Source organism: Triticum urartu, chromosome 1 (assembly GCF_003073215.2).
Source record: "Triticum urartu cultivar G1812 chromosome 1, Tu2.1, whole genome shotgun sequence".
In the NCBI taxonomy this organism is placed as follows: Eukaryota; Viridiplantae; Streptophyta; class Magnoliopsida; order Poales; family Poaceae; genus Triticum; species Triticum urartu.
The window spans coordinates 289,841,166-289,850,563 of record NC_053022.1 but is presented as its reverse complement, the minus strand read 5'-3'; positions in this window follow the sequence as shown (position 1 = coordinate 289,850,563).

The window sequence follows — 9,398 nt, the reverse complement described above, 5'->3', positions numbered from 1 at the left end:
ATTTGATTCTTCTCTGAAATCTTTTATGTATGATTGGTTATATTTGCAAGTCTCTTCGAATTATCAGTTTGGTTTGGCCTACTAGATTGGTCTTCCATGCAATGTGAGAAGTGCTTAGCTTTGGGTTCAATCTTGCGGTGCTTGATCCCAGTGACAGAAAGGGAAACGACACGTATTGTATTGTTGCCATCAAGGATAAAAAGATGGGGTTTATATCATATTGCTTGAGTTTATCCCTCTACATCATGTCATCTTACCTAATGCGTTACTCTGTTCTTATGAACATAATACTCTAGATGCATGCTGGATAGTGGTCGATGTGTGGAGTAATAGTAGTAGATGCAAGCAGGAGTCGGTCTACTTGTCACGAACGTGATGCCTATATACATGATCATGCCTAGATATTCTCATAATTATTCGCTTTTCTATCAATTGCTCGACAGTAATTTGTTCACCCACCGTAATACTTATGCTATCTTGAGAGAAGCCACTAGTGAAACCTATGGCCCCGAGTCTATTCTCCATTATATTAATCTCCCGTCAACAAGCTATTTCTATTACCTTTTATTTTGCAATCTTGACTTTCAATCTATATCATAAAAATACCAAAAATATTTATCTTATCATTATTATCTATATCAGATCTCACTCTCGTAAGTGGCCTTGAAGGGATTGACAACCCCTTTATCGTGTTGGTTGCGAGGTTCTTATTTGTTTGTGTAGGTACGAGGGACTTGCGTGTAGTCTCCTACTGGATTGATACCTTGGTTCTCAAAAACCGAGGGAAATACTTACGCTACTTTGCTGCATGACCCTTTCCTCTTCAAGGGAAAACCAACACAATGCTCAAGAGGTAGCACAACGCCGCCTCCTCGTCGGTGACCCTCCTTCACGCTGCTCGGCCTCGTCTATCCAGGCAGGCAATCCACACCTGACCCCCATCCTCCTCCTCCTTCCACACCCCACATGCCCCGACCATCGGTGCGAGCGCTTCACCTTACACCCAAATCACCGACCCCTCCACCAAATAAGTGTCACCCTAAGCCATGGTGCACGCAGTATAGCCAGGATCTCAAGGAGCATTTGGCAGCGCAGAAGCAAATCGCGGCGCACGCGCGGATGAGGTCGCGATGGCTGCCATTCGTGCCGACCCCCAGATCTTAGAGGAGCACCTTGCGATTTGCTAGCTACGTCGGTTAAGCATTCTCGGTTTACCCATTGCATGTGCTACTCGTGCCTTTCCTTCACAAATTCTAGTGAATTGTGCTATCTAATTTAGCATGAAATCTGTTGCTCTAGTGTATATGTTCTATATGTCATGCAGTGTGGTGCTCACTTATTAACTATTTTGTTAATTAGTTGTCATCTTCAGTTAGCTCTTTGGTACAATTCTGCAAATGTGATGTTCAATTCTTCAGACTGCAATTTCGTATTGTCTTCCATGTGAGAAATAAATCAAATTTATCTTTACAAAATACATGAGAAACGAATACAATTGCTATATTTCCAAGTTGTCAAGCATGCTTGGTTTGGTTATACATTGTGCAATGTGGTGCTCAGTTAACGTTTAGTTCATTTGTGTTGTGGTGCTTAGTTAACTGTTTGGTTCAATTCTATAATGCGATGTTCAATAGTTGTGGGTGCATTCTGTTATTGTATACCATGTGAGGAATAAATTGAATTTGGCTGTAGTAAATACATGAGAAACAAATACAATTGCTACAATTGGCTGTAGTTAACTGTTTGGTTAACTGTCTGATCTTGTATGTTATATTGTGCAATGTGGTGCTCAGTTAATGTTTGGTTCATTTGTTGTGGTGTTTAGTTAACTGTTTGATTCAATTCTGCAATGCGATGTCCAATTGTCGTGGGTAGAATTTTGTATTGTTGTGCATGTGAGGAATAAATCGAATTTGGCTGCACTTAATATATGAGAAACATATACAAGTGCTATATTTCCTAGTTCTTAATCATGCTTGGTTTGGGTAAATGAGTTTTCCGTGTGGCTTGAATTAATCTGATGAATCTGCAATGTGCTTATTTTTCATCAACATATTTTACTGATAGCATGCGAACCCTTGCTTAACCTGATGACTAACTACCGTATATGTGTTGCAGGGAAACAATGGGAAGCAATGAGGTTTACAATCGAGGTTAGCACGTGCATGGTGCGTTCTCTAATAGCACATTATTGTGCAATTGCAGGAACCATTCTAATATTTTGGTTTTTAACAATTTGGTCTTGCACATGTAGGTCCTGCCGTAAGAGGTTTTGACCTAGTGTTTGACCCTTTTTGCATATGGGGAAATGAGTTGTCCATGAATATCAATCAAATCAAGAAACTCAGAAAGATTGTTAGTATAAAGAAATTAGCGACAAAAAACAACAAGATCTTTGTCTGCATAATGAAAAAGACATCAGTTCACTACAAGATGGTACTAACTATTATACCTTGCCTTTTTTTATTCCTTTGCCCCATTTCCAATATAGAGAAGATATTTATGCACATCCTTGTTTTTAAGCCTTTCCAAAGCAGTTCACTGATGATTGCCTCTCAAACCACCTCCATGGTCAGGAGGCGAGGAAGGTTTTCATACAACACCCACAGATCAATATTGAAGTGTTCCTGAAGAGGATGAAGGATGGATGGTCAATCATCCACAGGCACTGGCCTAAAGTTGCAGAGACCTTCAACATGAATGAAGGTTCAGTATTCGCCTTCCGCTTCAGTAGTTTTCTAGATGAGATGCATCTGTCTATATACCATATATGATGCTAATTTCGAAAGGTTGTACATGTTGCATGTGGAACTTGTTGCTGGTGCATTTGTGTAATGGGGTAGCTGAGTGCTGAAGCTATATCATGTTGTACTCTGATGTATTTCAATTATGAAATTTTGCTTCCTTAATACGGAAATGAAATATATTGTGTGCTTAATATGAAATGCCAATTAGATTAATAAATGGATTATGAATAATCAGATAATTAGCCTGCTAATGGCGAATTAGCCTGCTAATTGGGTTTTGCTATTCCAAATGGTTGTTGAAAAAATACCATGGGTGATGACCTCAGGCAATGCACACAATTTCTAGGAATAAACCGTGTTGGATCAATGAACAATCACATACGACTTCCTCTTGAAAACTATTTGCGTTAGGCCACCTTGCGCAAACGTTTACCACATAAAACCTGTGTGTGATGGACAGCCTTTGCCACACAGTTTCTTCTACGGACTGTGTGTGATACATTCAATAACGCAAACGATTTAACGGGAAAAATTGTGTGTGATGTACCTGTGAACGAAAATGTTTTCCTTGGAGCGACTGTGTGGGATGTACATACGAATGGAAACGTTTAGCGGGGACTGACTGTGTGGGATGTACTTGCGACCGGAGATAATTTCGCCATATAATTGTATTTTTTAGCTCTAATATACGTATTTCTGTATTTGAGCGCTTGTCGGTCACACACGACCTCATTTTGCCGAGCGTGTGTGCCAGGAAGGCATATCCCCAACGTTTTCTGGGTCATGTGGGAAGGACCCCCCTATCGCCCACACTCACTTGGCGACGGTTCCAAATGCCGTCGTGGAAAGGGGTTAAAAACCGTTTGTTTAGGACGGACGCGCACTAGTGAAACACCATTGGAGACACCTGTAGAGCATCTTTATAATCACCCAGTTACGTTGTGTCGTTTGATAGCACACAAGGTGTTCCTCCGGTATTCGGGAGTTGCATAATCTCATAGTCAGAGGAACATGTATAAGTCATGAAGAAAGCAATAGCAATAAAACTAAACGATCGTTATGCTAAGCTAACGGATGGGTCTTGTCCATAACATCATTCTCTAATGATGTGATCCCGTTCATCAAATGACAACACAATCATGGTCAAGAAACTTAACCATCTTTGATTAATGAGCTAGTCTAGTAGAAGCATACTAGGGACACTCAATTTGTCTATGTATTCACACATGTACTAAGTTTATGGCTAGTACAATTCTAGCATGAATAATAAACATTTATCATGATATAAGGAAATAAAAAAAAACTTTATTATTGCTTCTAGGGCATATTTCCTTCATTATTTAGTATCTTTTTGGTCATGGGCCTAATATAGAATAGGCATGGTATGATCATTTTGACTTGAGGTCCGCTACAATCCTCTGATCCCTCCTAATAGTGCATGATTCCTATAACTCAAGAACAATAGTAAAAGCGATACTTATTTCTGTTTGTGGCACACATCTTGAGCCATGAGCATTTTTGGGGGTCTACGATCCATAACACACCATATCAACGGGGATTAAAATATGTAGATTTCAGTACTGCGGGATGCTGCTAACGCAACACTACGATCAGAGACCCTTCGACGAAACTGTGTGCGATGTAATAATTGCAAATGGTGGTGTAAAAAAATCTTCAAAAAAGGTGCAAAATGTTTGCGATCACGGATGCATCAAACACGGTTCAGATTTTAGTTGCGTGTGTGATGCAGGGCATACGGTTCAGTTCAATGAACTGTTTGCGATGAGGAGGAACAAAAGAAACGGGCGGCCAGATGAAGGTGTGTGTGATATACATAATATGGTTCACTCGTATGAATTGTTTGTGATTAGGTAACACAAAAGAAACGGTCAACTAGATCAAGGTGTGTGCGATATACGATATACGGTTCACTCGGATGAACTGTTTTCAATTAGGCAACGCAATAGAAACGGTTCAACCAGATCAAGGTGTGTGCAATGGAGGGCATACAGTTCATTCCGATAAACTGTTTGTGTTGAGCCAAGAGAACGAAAACATTTCACATAAACAAGATGTGTGTAATACACGGCAAACATCCAATTACATAGGTGGCTAATACACACATGACATTTCCACACACCAAAGTAAACTATTACATGCATAATTAACTAGGATAAACGATCATCTGATTATCATCTACTTCTTGTGCTAGCTCGATGCTCCTTCTATGCTAAGTTTCCATTAATTGATGGCATTTTATGAACACGCCACCATTTCCTCACCGGTTTCCCGCCACCCAGCGATATTGCGCATAAACCTAGGCGGCACGCGACACACGAAGGCAACAAGCGCAGCTTGTAGCACATCCTCCTTTTCCAAGCACGCCAACCCACCAAAAGCGCCCCCTCTGCCATCAACCTCATTGACGAGGAAAACGAGCAGGCGTCACGGCTGAGGGAGTCCTGGATTAGGGGGTCCTCGGGCGTCCGGGCTATGTGATGTGGGCCGGACTGATGGGCCGTGAAGATACAAGATTGAGACCTCCCCCCATGTCCGGATGGGAATCTCCTTGGCATGGAAGGAAAGCTTGGCGCTTGGATATGAAGATTCCTTTCTCTGTAAACCGACTCTGCAAAACCCTAGGCCCCCCCCCCAATGTCCATATAAACCGGAGGGTTTACTCTGTAGGGGCGATCATAATCATAATCATACATGCTAGACATCTTGTAACATCCCAAATTTTCAATTTGGAATGTTATACATTAGATCATCATGCATATCATATTTTATTTTGCTTTTGGTTTTGATCCTATAAAATCCTAAGCAACTCAAGGACCCACGGAGAGAGTTGGGGATTTCGTTATTTACATATTTGAGTTTTCACAAATTATGTAAACAGGATCATTTGATTTTATTTATTTTATCATCAATTATTTCTATTACAAAAATATGAGAGAGGGAATAAAATGACTTTCCCAAAATATAGAAATATTGAGGATTAATAAAAAAATCAAATAATTTTATTTCGGAGTTTTTCAGTATTTTTAATTGAATTTAGGAAAAATGCACGTTTTTCAAAGTTGTAGTATGGGCCCAGATAAATGTTCACTTTATCGGGATTGATTTTAGAAACCCGGCAAAATTTATTTCGTGATTTTTGGAGTCCGTTTAGTATTTCTTTTTATTTTTCTTCCGAGCGGAATTATTTAAAAAAAAACCCGGAACCGACTACGGGTCGTACTCGGCCAGGACTCCCTGGCTGGGGCCTTTATAAGGCGCCCAACGCCCGAGCCGAGAGAGAGCCCAGCCGCCGCCGCCTAACCCTAGCCCCGCCCTAGCCGCCGCCGCCGCCACCCGCCGCCGCCCGCCGCCGCCGCCGGAGCAGCGCGCCGCCCGAGGTTCGCCGCCGCCTCGTTTTCCGTGCTGTTTAAAAAAAATTCTGTTCGTCGTTTTTCTTTTTCGTCGGATTTTTCGTGGTTATTTTTCGCCGCCCGAAGTAGATGAGGTAGTACCTATTACCTGTTTATTATCAAACCTTTGGGAGTTACTTCCACGTTTGCTTATTATGCGATGCTATGCTAGTAGACGTGGATTGGGTGAGTGATATCCATGACAGATGTGAGATTGATGATTAAGGGTTTATCTAAGGTGGCAACCTAACACACATCTGGGTGGATTGAGGCACCTGGGGATTCCAGGACTTGCCTGTTTTAATTTGGACCGCCACCCAGGCCCAAAGGGATTATGAGATTATTCATACTAGAAACTTCCGTGTGCAGCCACAAGCCATTATGGGATCTGGCATAGTTGACTAAGTTATGCGAACTCTTACAGGGTAGACTAGTAGATGTAGGGGAAAGTAGGTGTACCGGTCTATCCGTCGTAAGGTGCTAGCGCTTCTGAAAGACTGTGTCTCGGTCATCCGTCTTCTCAAACACCCTGTAGTGCGAGAAACCAAACGGAGGCGATCGAGTCTTGTGGGGAAAAGTGCGCAAACCTCTGTAGAGTGTAACAAACTAATCATGGTTAGCCGTGTCCCCGGTTATGGACATCTTGAGTATCTAGTACCTGGATTATCATGTGAATCTCAACATGTTACTCTAAATTAATTTTGTGGGGTTTTTAATGATTTTACTTAATTGGGATTGAGAATGCTGTCAACCATTCTCAATGTTTAACAACCACCATGATAGTAATTAATTTTATTCCTTTGAAGTAGGGAAAAATTGGCTTTACGCAAAACTGTAACCATAGAGCTTTCCACCAGCCAAATATGCATATAGTATAGCTGTTGCATTCCATTACTCTCTATGTGTTACCTTGCCAGCATATTCCATGTGCTGACCCGTTTTTTGGCTGCAACGTTAATGTTGCAGACTTTTCAGACGACGATTGAGTTTTAGGTCGTGGTTCTATACTCAGTGATGCCGTTGGAGTTGATGGACTCACTTATCTTCCAAGCCTTCCGCTGTTATCGTTATTAGATGGCCTTAAGCCATATTTATTGTAATAAGTTCTCTTTTGAGACACTCGATGTAATAAGTGTGTGATTGCTACTCTGCTATAAATCCTCCGAGTACTGTGTGGTGTCAGCATTACTGATCCAGGGATGACACCGGAGCACAGAGATCATACTATTTGAGGTCTGGTCGCTACAGAGATGGTATCAGAGCACACGCTGACTGTAGGACACAACCACTAAGCTAAAGACCTAGATCACTACCCACTCTCTTCTCTTCTGACTTCTCATCTTTTCTACTCTTTAGGATGGCGGATGCAAGGAACAAGTTCACCCAACCGGATGAAGATACACCCTTTGGACGCCACTTGAAGGAAGTCACTAGATACCTGAACATAGGAGTACCAAGCTTGACGGGAACCTACAACGCCACTTTACCTGAAGAAGAGCGCTGGATGATTCAAGTTCAAGTTCCAGGAAGGACGTTCATGCCAGTCACTGAGCCCATAGAGTTTTCTTTTGATTCACCAACTTGGAGTCTAGGAAAGAGCATGGCAGCCCACATCGCCATGGGACGCATTGGAGAAATCTACCGCAAGGATCTCAAGGATACTATCAACCAGATTTGTGGACGCCGAGATGAACACTGGGAGATGATCAGCACCAGGAAAAATAGATCAATTGCAGCTTTTATCCAGGAGTTAAACCAGCACATTCGACGACAGGAGAATCAGATGTGCGCCGACATGATAGATCTGAAGAAGGCTAAGACTAGAATCAAGGAACTAGAGGAAGAACTCAAGGCTACACGCGAAGATTATGAAGAAGAAATTGAAGTATTGGTGGAGTAGAATGATGATCTGATTAAGAAGATTGGAATATTTATGGGAGGCCCGACACCAGTAGATGAAGACGAAGAACCCAAGGAGATTAGTCCGGAAGACTACATCATCATCGACGGCACCGACTCGGAGCAAGATAGTAGCGATGATGACTATGTGGATGAAGCAGGAGCCAATATCATGGAGTCTACAACCGTAGAATATTTCTAGTAGACCACCTCATCAGTAGTAGTAGTCCACCATGTAAATATAGTAGTCCGAGCACTTTTGTGATAGTTAGATCGATTGTATGCCTATGTTTGATTGAATGAAGTGAATTGTGTGCTTTTGCCTCATGTTCATATGGGTAGTGATTTCTCTTTAGACCCCCTCTATTCTTATATCTCATCTTTTCTAAACCCTCAGATGCCTCCGAGACGTGACCCCGGATTTGCCTTTCCGCCGGAGCTCACCCAGTTGATCCAGCAGCAGAACACCTTGATGCAGTTGCTAGTTCAGAATCAGAATCAAGGGAACAACAACAACAACCCACCACCATCACCACCTGTTGACCACTTAGCCCGTTTTCTTAGGCTAAATCCGCCGGTGTTTTCCAATAGCACCGAGCCGATAGTAGCAGATGATTGGCTCCGCAAGATAGCTAGGGAGTTGACCACAGCAGGATGCGCAGATGCGGAGAAGGTGAAGTTTGCCGCACATCAGTTAGAAGGACCCGCAACATCTTGGTGGGAGAATTTCACAGCCACCTTCCCAGTCGACACTGTCACATGGGACCAGTTTCAGCAGGCTTTTCGTACTGCCCATGTTTCAGCAGGAGCAATGGCCATGAAGAAGCGTGAGTTTCGTAACTTGCGCCAAGGAGGACAGACAGTTGGCCAGTATGTGGAGGAGTTTAGTAAGCTAGCACGTTATGCCCCAGATGGCGTTGCTACAGATGCAGCTAAGCAGGAGAAATTCCTGGAAGGACTGAATTATGAGTTGAGTATGCAGTTGATGGTAGCCACCTTCAACAACTACCAGGAGTTGGTAGATCGTGCTCTTATGATTGAAGGGAAGCAACAGCAAATTGAGAACCGCAAGAGGAAGTATGGACAAGGAAAGTATAATTCAGGAGCTCAGCAGAAGCCTCGTTTTACCCCTAGACCGGGAGGACAATTTAAGCATACCCATGGAGTAGGTAGCTCGCACAATCACAATGGCATCAAGAATGGTAATGGGAATGGAGGAAGCAATGGCCAGAACCGCAGCACCCCATCAACCCCAGACAAGAAGGACTTGAGCCACGTCACTTGCTATAAGTGTTCGAAGCCAGGACATTATGCAAATGACTGTCCTGAAGAACAAAACGAC